Source organism: Alexandromys fortis, unplaced genomic scaffold (assembly GCF_014885135.2).
Source record: "Alexandromys fortis isolate MF-2015 unplaced genomic scaffold, M_Fortis_MF-2015_v1.1 scaffold_62, whole genome shotgun sequence".
In the NCBI taxonomy this organism is placed as follows: domain Eukaryota; kingdom Metazoa; phylum Chordata; class Mammalia; order Rodentia; family Cricetidae; genus Alexandromys; species Alexandromys fortis.
Window position 1 is genome coordinate 6,342,781 of NW_026067942.1, and position 19,115 is coordinate 6,361,895.

The following is a 19,115-nucleotide window of genomic DNA, read 5'->3' on the forward strand; positions in this document are numbered from 1 at the left end:
CGCTCTTGCCGTCTGCATCCCCCACTGGAAAGGTCCACTGATAGCCCTCCCCGACACGCCCTGATCACCCACAGCCCATGTTTACCTTCATGGCGCACACATTCTGGGAGTGTGTGTTAAAACGACTTTTGTATGTCTATGCTTTTTTGAGACAGAGTCGCCTTGCTATGTAGCCCGTGCTCACTTGAACTCACTATGCAGTCTAGGCTAGTCTAGAACTCGGAGCAGAGCAATCCGCTTGCCTCAGCCTTCTGAGTGCTGGCATCACAGGGGGTACCAGCATGTCTGGCTTAGGTATCCCCATGACAGCGCCACAGGAGAGTCATCTCACTGTGCTCCGGAGACACACCTGTTATCCCAGTGCTCAGGAACTGGAGACCAGAGGATGAGAAGGTCAAGGCCATTCTTGACTCATAGCTACACGTATTGAGCTTGAGGCCAGCTTGTCTTTTTCCTGGAATATCAGAATACCATGGAACTGGACTGCACAGTAAATTGTCTTCTAAGATTGGCTCCACGCACAGTAAAGACATTCGAGTTCCCACCACGTCTTTTCAGGGTAGATAGCCTCTCTCTCTCTCTCTCTCTCTCTCTCTCTCTCTCTCTCTCTCTCTCTCTAGCACTGACTAATATCCTATAGAGTAGATTGCCATAATTTGTATAATTTGTTCATTCACCTACAGGATGATGGGATTCTGAATTGAGCATGGTGACCCATACTGTAATCCCAGAACTCAGGAAGTTGAGACAGAGGGATTTTCATGAGCTAGGGGGCCAGCCTAGGGTACATATGGAGGCTACTCTACCCTATGGAGATCTTGTTACAATCAAATAAAACAGAGCAAATGAGCCCCGCCGAGCTCTTAACAAGTCCCTGTGATCTGGACCCTGTTACCACATGGGTCCTCTTTTCCCTTCTGTCTGCCCATCACTCAGTATTCCCTGAGCACTGTCATGGCTTAGCGAACATTGCTGCTGGGTACTGTGGAACATGCTTCTTATCTGAGCACGTGGGAGACTGAGGCAGGAAGACAGCGAGTTCCAGGCCACCCTGAACTATAACGTGAGACTGCCTTAAATCTCCACACCCTAGTAAAGAACATTGCAGCAGATGGGCAGTGGTGGGACACACCTCTAATCCCAGCACTCGGGAGGCAGAGGCAGGCAGATCTCTGTCAGTCATGAGCTAGTTCCAGGACAGGTACCGAAAATCTAAAAAAAAAAAAAAAGACATTGCAGCCTAAAGCTTTAGCTCCAGGGTGACGGTGTTGGGGTGTGGATACGTATGGATTACAGGGGTCTTGCTGTGTAGACCAAGCTGACCTGAAACTCACTATGTAGAACAGGAGAACAGGCTGACCAAGGACCTACTGCAATCCTCCTGCCTCGGCCTCCTCAGTACTGGAACTACAGATAAGAGCCACCATATCAAGTTGAAGCAAAGCTTTTGGGAGGTGACAAGGCTTAGGTTACGGCAGGAGAGTGAGACCCGGCTGATGCGGTTAGTGTCCTTATAATAAGAAGAAAACACGGACGCCCTAACCTCCATGGACACATCACCAAGGAAAGGCCCTGTGAGCAGGCTGCAGGAAGGCAGCCGTGCACTAGGGAGCATGAACCAGGAAGCACGCACCGGGGAGCTGCTCTCACCAGGGGTAGGATCTCCTTAGACATGGACTCCCCAGACTCCAGAACTGTGAGAAATAACCACCTGCTGGGTGTCCCTTGGTCCACGGGAATCTGTGAAAGCAGGCTGTCCCCGTGTGTTGTCTGTTGCTCTGGTAAACACCATAACTGAAAGCAACTTGGGGAGGAAAGGGTTTATTTCAGCTTACAGGTTATATGGCATTCCTCGCCGAGGGAGGCCCAGGCAGGAGCTAGAAGAAGAAACCAGGAGGAAGGTTGTTCACTGACCTGTTCTCTTGTTTGCTGTCTGCTAGTTTTCTTACACAGCCCTGTCTCAACCGACTAGGCATGGTGCTGCCCACCGTGGTCTGGGCCCCCTTCACCAATCATCGGTCAAGACAATTCCTCACAGATAAGGCTGTGGTTGAGGCAACTCTCCCATGAGGCTCTGGGTTGTGTCAAGTTGACAAGAAAACAAGTCTAGCTAAGACAATCATTCACCATGAGCGACCAAGGACAGTAAGGCCTTGGAGGACGCAGAAGCCATTTACACCCATTTTTTTCACAGTTCTACCCTCTCAGATCCTCCCTCCACGAATACTCACGAAGGTGAGGATAGGTGTGGGCAGAGGATGAAGTATTGACTGAGAATAAGAAGCCTTTGAGAACCTCTCTGGGCTAGTGAGGGAGCGCAGTGGGTTAAGGTGTTTGCCTCTAAGCCTGCCGGTCCCCAGGATCAATACATTGGAAGAATAAATTGACTTTTACAAGTTGTCCTCTGACCTCTATGAACATGATACCCACAAATAAATGTAATAAAAACAGCGATCAAATTGCAATGATTATTTTATGGGTGACATGTATAAGCATAAAATTGCCGTTATTACTGTAGCAAACCCCTTTTCTTTCATTTTAAGACCTAAACTTTTACAGAAATGAGAAAGCTAATGTTACTTCATGGACTGGACAGTTTATAATATAAATAAAAAAGTTTCAGATAAATTCCTGGGATGCAGTTGTATAAGTTACAAAGGGGTAGGAATAAGCAGGGTGCATTTCTGACCCGTGAGTCGGAAGTCACAAAAGGCAGTGTCCTAATCCTTCCCAAACATCGTAGGAGCTCTGTTTGAAATAGGAACACTCTAGCAGACAAAGCTCACGGCTCGCCAGCATACCACTGCTGGGGAGTTGCCACGGAGTTGGGCTCAGCCACAGAGTTGGGCTCAGCCACGGACCTCTGAGTTCCACAGGCGTGCAGTTGATTCCCAGCCCCTGGACCACTGCCCACTCCTGTGAGAGTGTGTGCCCACTGCTCTCGGTCTCGAGAGTTGCTTGGTGCTCTGCGTCGCCAAGTGAGTCAGCACACAGTTGGGAGTGGTCCAAGGGCTCCTGCTCTTTGCTCGCCGGGGCTGTTTGCTGGCGATCACAATCCTTCCACATTATTGGTGGCTCTCAGTGACATTTAATGGAGCTTCTGGGGTGGCGAGTGAAAACTGGGATCTCAGAAAATCAAAACCTGCGATGACACACAGGATCTTGCTTACTGCAGATTTAAAAACAGCAGAGGACCTCAGTGTCATTCCATGGGGAGAATCAGCCCCTGGGTCACCTGTCTGGAAGCTAGGTGGAAGAGAGGGGGAAAGGACAAGCTGGCAGTCTTGGGACCATGTTTCCAGTTCTTCCTATGACTTCAAGCCCATGTTCATGCGCATGCACAGCCTACTACTCTTTGCGAGCACATTTCTGCCCATTGTCTTACCTGGGCCTTTTTTTTTTCTAGTTGTTTCTGATCCCCTCCCCCATCTTTTCATTATTTTCTTGGGTTGGCTTACAAAGAACTAGGTTTTGCTGTGACATTTTCATACATAGGTCATTCTAGTCATAAATAGGCCATTCTAGTCATAAATAGGCCATTCTAGTCATACATAGGCCATTATAGTCATACATAGGCCATTATAGTCATACATAGGCCGTTATAGTCACACATAGGCCATTATAGTCACACATAGGCCATTATAGTCATACATAGGCCATTCTAGTCATACATAGGTCATTATAGTCATACATAGGCCATTATAGTCATACATAGGCCGTTATAGTCACACATAGGCCATTATAGTCATACATAGGTCATTCTAGTCATACATAGGACATTATAGTCATATAGAGGTCATTATAGTCATACATTGATGTGGGAGTGTCATATATCAATCTGTTGATTTCATTGGTTAAGCAATAAAGGAACTCCTTGGCCCTGATAGGTTAAAAGATAGGTAGGAGGAGTAAACAGGAGGAAGAGGAAGTGAGGTCAGACTCTGCTCTGCTCTGGGGCAGAGACGCCATGCTCAGCTCTCCCGGGTAGACGCGATAGCTCTGCTCTCTGAGGCACACGCGATGAAGATGGACATAGGCTAGAATCTTCCCAGTAAGCGCACCTTGGGGTACTTATACACATTATTAGAAATGGGCTAGTCCAGGTGCGAGAATTAGCCTGTAAGGGCTAGAGTTCATGGGCCAAGCAGTTCTTAAATGAATACAGTTTGTGTGTTGTTATTTCGGGCATAAGCTAGCCAAGCGGCCGGGGTGTTGGGGACGCAGCCCCGCCGCTCCTATTTCAACAATACATAGGCCATTCTATTCATACAGAGGCCATTCTAGTCATACATAGGACATTATAGTCATACATAGGTCATTCTAGTCATACATAGGTCATTCTAGTCATACAGAGGCCATTCTAGTCATACATAGGTCATTCTAGTCATACATAGGCCATTATAGTCATACATAGGCCATTATAGTCATACATAGGTCATTCTAGTCATACATAGGACATTATAGTCATACAGAGGCCATTATAGTCATACATAGGACATTATAGTCATACATAGGCCATTCTAGTCATACATAGGCCATTCTAGTCATACATGGGCCATTATAGTCATACATAGGACATTATAGTTTGTTCTTGTTCTCCTCCTTCACTGTCCTCTCAGGCTCCCTCTTTCCTTCTACTTTCTTGCCCCCCATTACACTCTTTCTCTCCTCTCAAACTCCTTTTACTCCCCTTCATCCCAAGTCCCTCCCTTTTTGTTTTAAAGATTTACTTTAAAGTATGTGACTGTTTTGTGTCTCTGTGTGGGTATGTGTACGAGTATCTGCAGAGGCCAGAGGTGTTGGATCTCTTGGACCTGGTGACAGCTGTGGCTGTGAGGAACCAGATGAGTTGGGAACTGAACTTGGGTCGTCTGCAGGAAGAGCCTTAACTGTTGAACCATGTCTCCAGCTCCCAGAGCTCCCTTTCTACTTCAATGTCTCTCTCTCTCTCACACACACAGATTTATTCTAGACTCCATATATGACAGAAAAAAACATGCTATGGTTTTCTGAGTATGGCTTAGGTCATGTAACGTAACAGTTTCCAGTTTCATCCATTTCTACAACAATTTTCATTCTTTGCCTATAAAAATTCCATTGTAGGGGCCAGAAAAAACGGCTTGGCAGGTAAAAGGGCTCGTCATCAAGCCTTAGGGCCTGAGTTCAATCCCTACAACCTGCATAGAGGAAGGAAAGGGCCAAGTTGTTCTCTGATCTCCACAGGTACACTGTGGTCCCATACCCACCCACCTACATATAAATAAACCAATAAGTTTTAAATTCTATTGTATATATGGAACACATGTTCTTTAACCATCTGTTGATTGACATCTGGGTTGTTCTCTAGCTGGCTATTGTGAATAGTGCAGCAATAAACGTGTGTGTGTGTGTGTGTGTGTGGTTTGTGTGGTGTGTGTGTGTGGTCCGTGTTAAGTTCTTAGGACCCTCTACAGGTCAGAGGACTGTGACCTCACTGGATATCGTGCTGCAGGGTCCTGTACCAAGAAGTGGCTGCCCAGCAGACTCTCCCTGGGTGCCTGGGGGCGGGGGGGGGGCTGAAGGGGGGGACGCCTGGGGTAGCTGGGGAGGCCTGGGGCTTTCTCCGTCTCTTGGGGGGCACAAACGTGTTTTGCCACAGACTCCAGGCATGGGGCAGAACAGAAACGGCAGAAGCATGAGACTGAGGACAGGAATGGCTTCTGTATGTCCACAGAAAGGAGCTTCCGTGTGCTGGCACGTGTAGCCCGAATACAGGTCTGCGGTATTTAGGGAAAGGCCAACAGCCAGAGATGCCACCTGCCCTGCTGGGCTCCCTTTCCACTGTGCAGCCTCTCGGACGCTGTTCTTGCCATGAGGTTCACAGGGCAGGGCTCAGGCCTGGGGTAGCTCAGGATGGCTGCAAGTTCCAGACACCGGCAGGGGAGACTCCGCAGGGTGGGCCTCGGGTCAGCCGAAGCCTAGCACCCGAAAGTGAGGATTCTGGAGCCAGCCCTGTGGGCAGGGACACCGACATCACCCGAGGAGAGGGAATGGAGGCACTGGGGAGGGCCCTGAGGCTATGGCAGTACTGGCGCGCGCAGGTCCTCCAGGAGCTTCCGCAGGCCACCTCCGCAGGGGACGAGAGCTCGGCTCAACCGCCCTTGCGTGGTTTCGGCTCACAAGTGTGCAGCGGTCGCCGTGCACAGCCGGCCCCGGCAGCCGCCTCGGGGACACATGGGGCCGCTGCGGCCCCTTTAAGATGGACTAAACTCGAACTTTCCGTCACGGCTTCTTGGGGCGCACTTACGTCACCCTTCGGGGACGGGCCTGACGTCAGCGCGCCCTCCGCGAGGGGGCGGGGCCGATGACTCACGCGCAGTCCGGCCTTCGCCCCGCCGGGCTGCGTGCACGTGAGCGCGCTGCTCGCCCGTTCTAATTTTAGCAATGAGGTGTCAGGGTCGTGTGAGGTGAGGCTGCGGGGTCCCTGCGGGGACAGGGTCACGTGAGGTGGGGAGGCGCCCCCTCGGGGGAGGGGGGAGATGGGTCACGTGAGGTGGGGAGGAGCCCCCCTCGGAGGAGGGGGGGAGATGGGTCAGTGAGGTGAGGGAGGCCTGCGCGGGTGGGGGCCTCCCAGGGTCTCTGTGGCCCGAGTCACGTGATGTAGGAGTCCCCTCAGGAAGGGGGAGATGGGGTCATGTGAGGTGAGGTGGGAGCCCCCGCAGGGGAGGGGGAGATGGGGTCACGTGAGATGAGGGGGCAGGTCCCAGTGTGGGTCCTCTTGGTGGTTGGTGGTAGTGGGGTGTCTCCAGGGTCACATGACGTGACTCCACAGAGTCTCCACAGCCCTGGTGTTCCCAGGTTCGTGTGAGGTGAGGCTGTGGAGTCCAGCGTGGATCCCCTGGAGGGGACTGGGTCACGCGAGTTGAATCCGTGGGATCACCTGTGGAATTGTGGTCACGCGAAGTGCGAGCATACACAGCCCAGAGTCAGTGCCAGTCAAGGAAAGTCAGTGGAGCCATGCTTTTTCCAAGGGAAGCAAGTTCTAGAAAGTTCTCTGGTGGGTGAACCGGACCAGAGTTCGAGTTTAGGCAGTGTTGGGATTGTAGTAGAAAGCCGTGAATATCTTCGTGCTCTAGAGACAATGTTGAGTTCCAGGCTGGCCCAGCCGACTGCTGAGGAGACTTCCATGAGGAAAACAGGACACACACATGCCTCCGTCATCCAGAGTGCCCAGACCAGGGATGTGTGGTTAGACCGGGAGGGAAGACATAACCGGCACACCTGCTTCCTCCAACACCACTTGGAAGACAGGACATGACCGACCCCGCCCACCCCCCTGGCTCACGTGGGAGGGTGACTGGAGGGTCCTGGTGTGACCTTGGAGATTTGTTGTAGAGTGGGACCCGGACTGAGGGTACCCGAGGGACCTTCCAGGAACCAAATATGAGTTTAGTGTTGAAGAAATAAATGCCAGAAACCTTGTAAAATTGATGCTCAACCCTGCATTGGAGAGAAGTACTAGAAAAAAAAAAGCCTTTTCAGCAGAAAACTAGTGGGAGGCTGCTTGTTGTTTCCCTGCTGGCTTAGGTCTGAAATAATCACACAGAAACTGTATTAATTAAATCACTGCTTAGCCCATTAGCTCAAGCTTCTTATTGACTAACTCTTACATATTTAACCCATTTCTATTAATCTGTGTATTGCCACATGGCTGTGGCTTACTGACTAAAGTTCCCAGCATCTGTCTCCAGTGGCTACATGGTTTCTCTCTGACTCCACCTTTCTTTCTCCCAGCATTCAGTCTAGCCTTCTCCTAGTTCTGTTCTTCCCTGCCATAGGGTCAAAGCAGTTCTTTATTCATTAACCAATAAAAGCAACACAGAGACAGAAGGACCTCCCACACCAGAACATGAGCAGTTTGCTGTGTCCCAGTGAGTGCTTTGCGCTAGTGACAGATCTTAGGATTATTACATGCCGATTGTCTCCAGAGGCTGTAAAAGGCCTTTGGCCTTTGTGTAAGGAGAAGTGTTTAGTGATAAATGGTAATACAGGAACAGTGTCTAATGGTTAGTGCTTCAGTTTTTTCTTTCTAACCTCCTTCCCCGCTTTCAGAGAGAATCTGATGTGAGTTTTTTCATTTGCTTTCCAAAAATAAACACCCCACTGTGAATGTGTACAAATGCATGTGTACAAGTATTTTAAAATTTATTCCCATAATGATCCACCTTTAACCAGTTTAAAAGCCCTGAACGTTCAAATCTAATGTTGGTATTTTTGACATACCTGTATTCATACAGCCATCTCATGACCAGTGGTTCTCAGCCTTACAAATGCTTGACCCTTTAATACAGTTCCTCATGTTGTGGTGACCCCAACCATAACATTATTTTTGTTGTTACTTTAGAACTGTAATTTTGCTACTGTTATGAGTCATAATATGATATGCAGGATACCTGATATAGGACCCCTGTGAAAGGGTCTTCAACCCTTCCCAAGGGGTCATGACCCACAGGTTGAGAACCACTGCTCTTGACTCTAGCATGAAAAAAATGTATGTGCTGTTGACAGTTAAGCTGAGGATTTCGGTGTATTCTATAGCCAAATTGTACCTTGAGTTGTCTTTATTAATTTCAGTTTTGGAGATACTCTAAGTTGTACAGGTTGGCCTTGAAATTGTGATCTTCTTGGCTTCACCTTCACAAAGACTGTGCCACTTGGCCCAGTTTTTCTCTGCCGCCATGCACAAGCAGGGGCATCCCCTTCGAAACATTCATTGTAGAGGATACATTTGGAGGTCAGAGGCCAAGGGGCTGGAGAGAAGGCTCAGTGGTTAAGAGCAGCTTGAAACTTTCTGTAACTCCAATTCCAGGGGATCCAACACCTGCACACAGGTACACATGCCAGCAAAACAGCAATGCAAATAGAATAAAGATAAATTATTAGGAAAAAAAAGAAGCTTACCTGCCGTACCATCTTGCTCTCTATCTTTATTCCTTATTTTTCTACTTCCATCTCTCTGATTTTATGCCCGACTGGTCTGCCTTTCTTGGACCACATTTTTCATTTCCTCTATAAACTTTCTATTTTGGAAGGGTTGGGTTTTTTTGTTTGTTTGTTTTCTGATAGATTTGTGAGACAGGATTTTTTTGTTATACAACCCTGGCTGTCCTGGAACTCACTGAATAGACCAGACTGGCCTCAACTCAGACCTGATAGATTACCTGTGCCTCACAAATTCTGGGATTAAATGCATATGACCAAGTGTAGTGGTTCACATCTTTAATCCCAGCATGAAGGGGGCAGAGGCAGGTGGATATCTGTGAGCTCAGGACACCTCGGTCTACAGAGTGAATTCCAAGACAGCCAGAATTGAATAATTGAAAATGGCCATTTAAAAAAAAATGGCAAATGAACGAATGCATATCACCATAACCATCCCTACCTTGGAAGCTTTAGTTTGATAAGATATGAATGACACCGAATCATGTTCTCAGCCGAGCTGGTGTGTGTGTGTGTGTGTGTGTGTGTGTGTGTGTGTGTGTGTAATTTGTAAGAACCTTACTCTGGCGTTCTCTTAAACAGGTGTTTGTTGGGGTTTTGTTTGTTTTTTTGTTTGTCCACCAAACTTCTGTATTGTACTCAGGTTACTGGAGAGAATACAAGCTCCAGGCTTAACCTAGGTTGACTCAGGGTAGAGTGTGGTAAGAATTGCCAGCATACTCGTGCACGTTTGCTCCTTGCTGGGTCTGGTGGTGCAGGCCTGCAATCAGGTACTCAGGAGGATAGGAAGTCAAGGCCAGGTTGGGCAACTTTATGAGGCCTTGTTTCAAAATAAAATTTAAAGAGGTAGATATGGCTTAGTCTGTGTGAGGACCTGGATGCATGTAATTTATACATAGATATTAGTAGTAGTAGTTCAGTCTTTTCATAGAAAATTGGCCATTTGCTGTTTTTAAATTATTTGTGCCTGGGGATAGGGTATTGATGTGGAATGTCCTTCTGTATATGTGTTGCTTTTATTGGTTAATGAATAAAGCTGCTTTGGCCTATGGCAGGGCAGAATATAGCCAGGCTAGAAGAGATAGATAGATAGATAGATAGATAGATAGATAGATAGATAGATAGATAGATAGATAGATAGAGTACATGGAGTCAGAGAGATGCCATGTAGCTGCCGAAGGAGACAGACAATGGAACCTTACCAGTAGTACACAGCCTCATGGTGATACACAGATTAATAGAAGTGGGTTAAATTGTAAGAGTTAGTTAGTAAGAAGCCTGAGCTGATAGGCCAAACAATGTTGCAATTAATATAGTTTCTGTGTGATTATTTGGGTCTGGGTGGCCAGGAATGAAAGAGCAGTCTCTGTTTACAAGGCATGAGGACAACGTGGAGTTGGCTCTAACCTTGCACCATGTGGGTTCAGGTATCTCAAGCTCAGATTCTCAGGCTTGGCAGGTACCTGCTGGACCATCTAGCTGGCATGTTAAACTTTTGGTCACCTGCTTCTACCACCCACGTGCTGGGATTCCACACCTTTACTACTATAACCAACACCAGATTTAAGGATTTATTTATTTTTATCTATATGAGTATTTGGCCTGCATATGTGTTTGTGCACCACAAACATGCTGGTACTTGAAGAGACCAGAAGAAGGTATTAGGTGCCCTAGAACTGGAGTTACAGACTTGTCATAAGGTTCCTGTGGGTGCTGGGAATCGAACCTGGGTCTCCTGGAAGAGCAGCTATTGCTTTTAACCCCTGAGCCATCTCTAACTCTTCTCTCTTCTCCTTAGTCCCTGTGTCACCAGATGATAAGCACCATGAAGTCAGGCCCTTTGTATTGTCAGTGCATGGTACATGAGTGTTGTTGGATTAGTGGATCACTATGTATGGTGGGTTAGATAAAGTTACAATAGGATCAAAATCTGGGAAAGCCTACAGTGTTCTGCTTGGTCAAAGTCACAGGTGGTTTTGGAAAATGGAATGATTTACTTATGCCTTAGATGAAGAATCTGTATGTAAAATACAGGCCAGATTTCATTTGAGAAATACCAGCATCAAAACCAAGTCCAATACCTCTCAAGACATACTATCAGGAGAGAGCCACTAAGAAGACTGTCATACAGTATCATAAAAGATACCATCCCAACAGATGAACAGTTAATTCTCAACACAGAAAACACAAGAACAACAAGGAGCAAAAAAACAGTTAAATGAACTAAAGAAAGCGACACAGGATCTGAAAGGGAACTGACAGAAATCATGGACCTTTTGAATTGTTAGTGTCAGACAAGAACAGAAGAAAAAAGCATGAAGAGAAAATCCAAGAAATTTAGGTTTCTCTTTTTAAAAAAAATCAAACATTTGGATTATTAGCATACCTGAGGAAGAAGAGCTACAGGTTGTGGGCATTAAAAAAAACTTAGTAAAATAATAACAGGAAACTCCCCAAATCTTTGGAAAGACATGGACATCTAGGTGCAAGAAGCATTTAGAGCCTGAAACACATCTGACCATAGAAGTAATAGTTAAGTTGTAAAGAGTACAAGACAGAGTGCGGCTAGCTAGTAACTGCATGGGAGAACACTCATTTAGTCACCTGGCAAATGAAAACAATGAGATTCCATTACAGTTGAGAAATAGTTTTTTTAAGGTAGAATTTGAAGAGCAGCCCTTATCATGCTTGTACTGTTAGAAGTAAATTAATACCACTAATAACCTTTGTGGGACACAGTATGGGAGTTTCTCCAAACATGAAGGGTAGAATGACTATCAATTAGCTATCACATTTATGGATTTTTTTTTATCAGAAAATGGAACCAGCATACAAAAGAGATATCTGCATGCTTACTGACATTTGCCGTAGCCAAGGTGTGGACTCAGCCTAGACTGTCAGTAACTGAAGGTCGTATGTAAGCAGTGGTGTTACTGCCATAGAAATGGTGGTAGCAGAGGACATGGTGCGTGGGATAATTACAGTTGTGTTTCTTTACACATAAATAGAAAAGGGTTTGAAACTAGAAGTGCTATTGGGGACTGGAACGGGGACCAAGGGGAAGAAGACATAATGCATTCATGTATGGAGATGCCATAGTAAATCCCATTTTCACAGTTTTAATAATAAAATGGTGGCAGATATAAAAACAGAATATTCCATTTCTGTATTATGCCATATTTATTGGAGGGAAAATGAAGATGAATGTCATTTTTGAGATTTTTAGATTAATTTTTAATTTTGTGTGTGTGTGGGGATGTGTGCGTGTAGGTGCAGGTGATTGTGGAGGCCAGAGGAGGACGCCAGCTGGAGTCAGAGTTAAATCAGCGGAGGGTCCAAGGACCCTAACTCTGGGTCTTTGCATGTGCTCATGCTCTTATCAGTCCTGGGTTCGCAGTGTTAAGTGATTTGTCTTGCTGTAAGTTTATTTTGTCAATGAAATAGAAGAATACTTTTCAACATTTTAGAGACAAACTTGGAGAACTAGTCAAGTACAATGTCTTTTGTTTTGGACTTATTTTCTATTAAAGAGACAAAAGTTATTATAAAGGTTCATATGGCACCCAATCTTTCTAACTATCTTTTCAATCCTTAGAGCTTATCAAATACAAGAAAGTGTCCACTACATTATTGAGCTTTAATGACTAGCAAGTAACTGTAGAAAGTTATCACCACCATATTGTTTTTGAGCTGTGATCTTCATGTGTAATCTGGCTTGGGACTGGACGTCTGTCCCAGACTTTGAGCATTCAGCTGCTGCTGCAGCTCTGCACCACCTAGCAATCACCAGTTACGAAATGGATCAAGTCTCTCTTCACCTAGAATTTCTGTGTCATACGCTTAACTAGGTCTGGTCTTCCTACCCCCTCAAATATTTCAGTTCAGTTTTCTCTTTCTACACTAAAAACTTATCAAGGCAACATCTCTATTATAGTTTAGATATCTGCTAAACACTTGCCCAGGTAAAGATACATAATTTCATACATCAGTAGAAGGAAAAGAAAGTCATTTTCCAGAGAGGGCCTGAAGATGAGATGAAGCAAATGTCAGACAATTAGCAGTAAATACTCTGGTCCCCTGGGGCTGTGGCCTGGTGTGTGAGAGAACTTGCTGAACAAGCGCGAGGATCCACCCCAGGACTTGTGTGAGAAGCTAGGATGTGGTAGCTCATTGGCCAGCCAGCCCCCTAACTGAAAAACTAAGCTCCAGATTTAGTGAGAGACCGTAAGAGGACAAGGGCAGAGTGCCCGTGCCCAGGTAAGCTTCTGCAGACACAGCACACAAAATGCCCTGTGGAAGGCGCACATGCTAGAGGACATGTGTACCAGAGTGCTGCTGTCTGTTTCCTCTAGCCCCATGTTGGATGGCCAAAATGGTATTGTTTGGTTTTTAGTCTTTTGACTTTTTGGTCTTTTGGGGGCCCGCCACCCAGCACCCAAATAAACCACACATGGAGACTTATTCTTTCTTATTGCCTGGTCTTAGCTTGGCTTGTTTCTTGCCAGCTTTTCTTAAGTTAAATTATCCTGAATACCTTTGCTCTGGGCTTTTTTCTTTTTTTACTTCCTTGTATCTTACTTACACTCTTACTCTGTAGGTGGCTGAGTGACTGGCCCCTCACATCTTTCATTATTCTCATGCTTCTCCTCATTTCTCCTTCTATTTATTCTGTCTGCCAGCCCCACCTATCCTGGCTCCTGCCTTGCTATTGGCCGTTCAGCTCTTTATTGGGACCATCGGGTGTTTTAGACAGGCAAAGAATCACAGCTTCACAGAGTTAAACAATACAACATAAACAAAGGCAACACAACTTAAAATAATATTCCCCAGCAAAGGAGCCTGTGTTCTAGTACTGATAGTTCCTCCTTACTAGCCCTGAGACCAAAGCTAGTTCCCACACCTCCTTTGCTACCTCATATAAATAAGAAGGCTCTAGAACTTGTAAAATTCCATTTCTTCTGTGTCTATGGTTTTTAGATTTGAACCTTTACCACCCTCTTTTTCTGCTTTCACTAAATCACCCCCACTGTTTCCTGCCTCTGTTTCCCAGGCAGGATTCTAAGTTGGGTAGCTAGGTTTCCCTCACACACTTAGGAACAGAAGCTGCCCTTTCAGGACTGATCTTGTTCTGCCTGACTCCCATGCTGGCCCTACCACTATCTCTTCACCCTGTCAGTGAGCTTAGAGTGAATGGCTTTACATTTCGCACTCTCTACCTGGCTGGTCTACAGTTAGTAACCAAGGCTTTCTGAACAGCTGCAGTGTAGAGTCACCACGATTCCGGTTTCCCTTTATCTTCCGTGAGGAACTTCTAACTTACGTTTCTTCCAGTGTCGTCACTTTCTTTTCTTTATATTCTCTTTTGACAGTCTTACTATATCCCTGGCTGGCCTGAATATATATTAGCTGTGTATTTCAAGGTGGTCTCCAACTCAACAGCAGTTTTGTCTCAGCTTCCCTAGTACTCAGTTTAAAGGGATAGGTCACCAGGCTTGGCTTTTCCTGGCTTTGTTGTTGTTGTTTTGTTTTGTTAAAGACATAGTGTCTTAATTACTGTTCTATTGCTATGAAGAGACACCATGACCAAGGCAATTCTTATAAAAGAAAGCATTTAATTGGGATTGCTGATAGTTTTTGAGGGTTAGTTCATGATCATCATGGTGGGAAGCAGGCAGGCATGGCACTGGAGAGGCAGTAACTGGGAACTTTACACGCTGATCTGCAGGCAGTAAGTAGACACTGGGCCTGATGTGGGCTTTTGACAATGACACATCCAACCCTTCCCAAACAGTTCCACAGTGGGACCTAAAGGATTTGAACCTGAGGGGGTGCAGACAGCTGATCTGGAGGTAGCTGTCCTTGTAGAATCCAGCTGTTGTTTGTCAGCTGAGCTCTGGGCCTGCTTGTCCATCCATTCCTGGTCGTAGTCTTTTGTATTCTCTTTGTGTTTCCTACGACTGCAGCGTGTCTTTCCCACAGGTGGCGAATCATGCATACGATACGTATCACAGTAGTCACAGTACAATTTAGGCAGTTCTGTAGACTGAAGAGTAAAACAAACAAAACCATAAAGCATGCACGTGAGTGGTATGCTTCCATTAATGTTAAAGAAATCTTGTAAGGAAAATTTGGAAACTAAAGGAAGTGTTAGTGATAGCTTCATGGTATTTGGGATGAGAAGTCAAAAATTATTTTTCCACTAAAACTAACCAAACAACAAAATAAATATTAACCTATGTGGTTGTTTTGTTTGCTTGTTTGTTGACAGGGTTTCTCTGTGTTGCTTTGCAGCCTGGCCTGGAACTAGCTCTTGTAGACCAGACTGGCCTTGAACTCACAGAGATCCACCTGCCTCTGCCTCCCAGGTGCTGGAGTAAAGGCATGCGCTGCTACCACTACTCGGTTTATTAACCTGCTTTGTATAATCTCTTCAGGAGAAGGACACAAGGCTTTGAGAACTTAAGAAAATTTGTTTGTGTCTTTAGTACTATTTATTGTTTTCTTTATATGTGAGAAAAGCATTAAAGTTTGTAAAAAACATCAAATGTAAATAAACTCATCTTTCTTTTCATTTTTTTCTCTTTTTTTTTCTTTTGAGACTGTTTTTGTTTTTTGTTTTTTTTTTTTTTTTTTTTTTTTTTTTTTTTTTTTTTTTTGTTTTCTTTTATTTTTTTTTGTTTTTTTTTTTTTTTTTTCTTTTTTTCTTTTTTNTTTTTTTGTGTAACAGCCTTGGCTACCCTGGAACTCACTCTGTAAACCAGGCTGGCCTCAAACTCAGAGAGACCCGCCCGCCTCTGACTCCTGAGTGGTTAAAGGCTTGAACCACCACCATCTGGCCAAACTCAAGGCTTTTACAGGAACAAAGAGGGAGAGTTTAAACTGTCTCCAAGATGTGTGGAGTTGGAGTGAAGCAATCCAGATGCTAAGATCTTTGTGTGTATACCTTGGCGTATAAGACATTTTCCTCTGGGAGTGCCCTCAGACATAGAAAGCTGGACTTGCTCAGTACTGTAGTCTTAAAAACCATGTGGCTCCTTTATCTCAGGATCTGATGCTCAGGTGTCACGCTGGATTGTTCCAGGGCTGAGTGATTCAGATGTCAGGACAGTTCTTTACCACATCTCTTGCTAGTAAGTTTTGGAAATTGAGAGGGTCTGAGTGGAAGAAACACTTAGATTAGAAGACAGTGTGTTATTCTTAGATACTGTGAGTGCAATAGTCTTTCACAAGGAATTATCCTATCCTGGAAATACGAACAATGTACAACATTTTCCTGCTCCAGTATGTCTGTACGTGCCTACCCAGCAGTAACACACTTCCTCCAACAAGGCCATACCTATGCCGCAAGGTCACACCTCCAGTAATGTCACTCCCTAAGGGTCTATGGGGACCATTTTCATTCAGACCACCACAGTTTATGTAACTTACATGTTCTGGGTGGTTTTGTGTGTCAACTTGAGACAAGCTAGAGACATCGGAGGAAGTGAGATCCAGCTGTAAAGCATTTTCTCATTTAGTGATCAACGAGGGAGGCCCAGCCCATGGTAGGCGGTGCCATCCCTGGGCCGGTGGTCCTGGGTTCTATAAGAAAGCAGGCTGAGCAAGCCATGGGAAGTCAGTCCATAAGCAGCTCCCCCCATCATGGCCTCTGCATCAGCTCCTGTCTCTGGGATCCTGCCCTGTTTGAGTTCCTGTCCTGACTTTCAGTGATGAACAGCAATGCTTAAATGTAATGAAGCCAAATACATAAACCTTTTCCTTCCCCAATGTGTTTTTGATCCTGGAGTTTTGTCGCAGCAACAGAAACCCTAAGACAAATTGTCACCAGCATAGTGAGATATTGCTGTGACAGACCTGACCATGATTTGGGAAGGATTGTGAAAGGACTTTGGAACTCAGGGCTAGAAGAGCTATTGAGCGTTAAAAGCTCTGTGGGACACTGCGGGAACTTGGAAGATAAGAATGTTAAAAACCAGTGCAGGAAATGGAGGCCTGGCTTGTGAAGTTTCAGAGGGAAGTTTAAAGACTAAGGGGAGCCGGGCGGTGGCGGTGCACGCCTTTAATCCCAGCACTCGGGAGGCAGAGACAGGCAGATCTCTGAGTTCGAGGCCAGCCTGGTCTACAAGAGCTAGTTCCAGGACAGGAACCAAAAGCTACGGAGAAACCCTGTCTCGAAAATTCAAAAAAAAAAAAAAAAAAAAAACCCACGCCAAAAAAAAAAAAAAAAAAAAAAAAAAAAAAAAAAAAAAAAGCTAAAGACTAAGGGGACATTTGTTACTTTGAATTAAAATCCTGTGGTTCTGGTTAGCTGGGGCTGAAAAATCAGCTCTGATGGACAAGATACCAGAGCTAGTAAATCGAAGCCTTGCTTTTCTAGGATGCTTGATGCTGGTCGGCTAGAGCTAAGAAAAAGCAACGATTCAGAAGAGGCCAGCATCACTGAGGTGAAATCTTCTAGTAGATGTTTCCTGAGAGCACAGAGAGGCTGTGTTCTAGAAGTGGTCAAGGTTGTACTTCGTGCTGGCGGCCAGATTTGATTGATAACGTGTTAGAGTCACCCAGGTGGTTCTGGTTTTGAAGGCGTGAAGGGATCACGGAGAGCAGCTGAGGCTTGGCGCTGTGAGGCCAGGAGAGGTTATTTGTGAAGGTACAGCCCCTTTTCTTTCTTTCTTTCTTTCTTTCTTTCTTTCTTTCTTTCTTTCTTTCTTTCTTTCTTCCTTTCTTCCTTTCTTTCTTTTTCTTTTCTTTCTTTTTTTTTTTTTTTTTAAAAAAAAAAAACAGGTTTCTCTGTGTAACAGTTCTGGTTGTCCTGGAACTCATTTTATAGACCTGGCCTCAAACTCAGAGATCTGCCCGCCTCTGCCTCCCAAGTGCTGGGTTTAAAGCTGTGAGTGACCATTGCCTGGACTTTTCTTCACTACACAATTGTAGGCACATTATAATCCTTTTCAATAAAATGTGCAAACACATTATTGCATTTATACTGGAAAAACAACTTTATTTTTAAGTTGGGTCTTCCTGGGTAGCTCAGGCTTGACCTCTTAACTAGTGTTCTCCTGGCCTCAACCTCCAGAGTGCTGGAATCATAAGAGCTCAGAAAATTCCTTTTGAAATCTAATCTACAGGGAAACACTCTTCAGATATTTATATGTTTGAGAATGTGGGACAACTATGTAGCCTTTAGCGACAGATATCAGAACAAAAAGCTCATCCAGATACAATGTCTCATAACTATAATTCCCACAGTTGGAATATAGGCAGTGAATCAGGGTTAAAGGTCATCATCAGCTACATATCCAGTTTGAGAATAGACTGAGCTACATGAGGTGTAGTTTGATTTTGTTTTGCTGTTCTTTTAAATGGTGCAGAGAGACAGGTGCAGTGGCTCCAAGAGTTAGGACTCGCTGTGCAGCATGAGGACCAGTCCTCAGAACCTGCTGCAAGGGACGGACTCAACCCTGGAGGGTGCCCTTCGCTTTCATGCGCACTCACCCACAGAATAATCATTTTTAATGCTAAACATGGACTCTACAAGGAACCAAAACAAGACATGGCAAACCTGGGATCCAGGCGAAAGCCGACACTAAGAATGAACCAGAGTGGAACCACAGAAAACGGAAATCAGCAAGTGAGGGTAAAATGGTGGGAGATAGGGACATTAAACATTTTTATAAGGTGAACCAGAGGAACAAATAAGAAAACATTACGTTACTAATAACTAGGATGGTAGAAATATACGTTTACTAGCCCGGTGAACTTAGGTTGAGAGGGGTACAGGGAGGCTGCCTTTGTCCCAGTGACCTCCCAGCTTGGCAGTTGTTGCTATGGGAATTACCTTTTAAAACCCAGTTTTGTAAGCTGTAAGTTGAAAGTGATTCTGTTGGGCTGTGGCAATGGCTTGGTAGATAAAGTACTTGCTGTGCAAGCATGAAAACCTGAGTTCAGATCCTGCCAGTCCATGTAATTGCTGGGTGTGGTGGTGTGTACCTGTAACTACAGTGCCCAGACAACAATCTCGGGGCTTGCTGGCCACACACAGGCACACTCACACACACCCTGTAATTTTGCCACTTTAAAGGGCTATTATAGAGGACACTGTGAAGCAGTGTGAAAATAGCACAGTGACATACAACTGT

General features: G+C 45.3%; 1 long non-coding RNA gene across 1 annotated transcript in view; it reads left to right on the forward strand.

Moving 5' to 3' along the window:
• The first annotated feature begins 6,365 nt into the window (after window positions 1-6,365).
• Window positions 6,366-19,115, forward strand: part of LOC126505381 (uncharacterized) — a 46,552-nt gene continuing 33,802 nt past the window's right edge. The window contains exons 1-2 of the long non-coding RNA XR_007592887.1: window positions 6,366-6,446; window positions 17,357-17,626. This is a non-coding gene — a long non-coding RNA (uncharacterized lncRNA). The remainder of the gene's footprint in view (window positions 6,447-17,356; window positions 17,627-19,115) is intronic.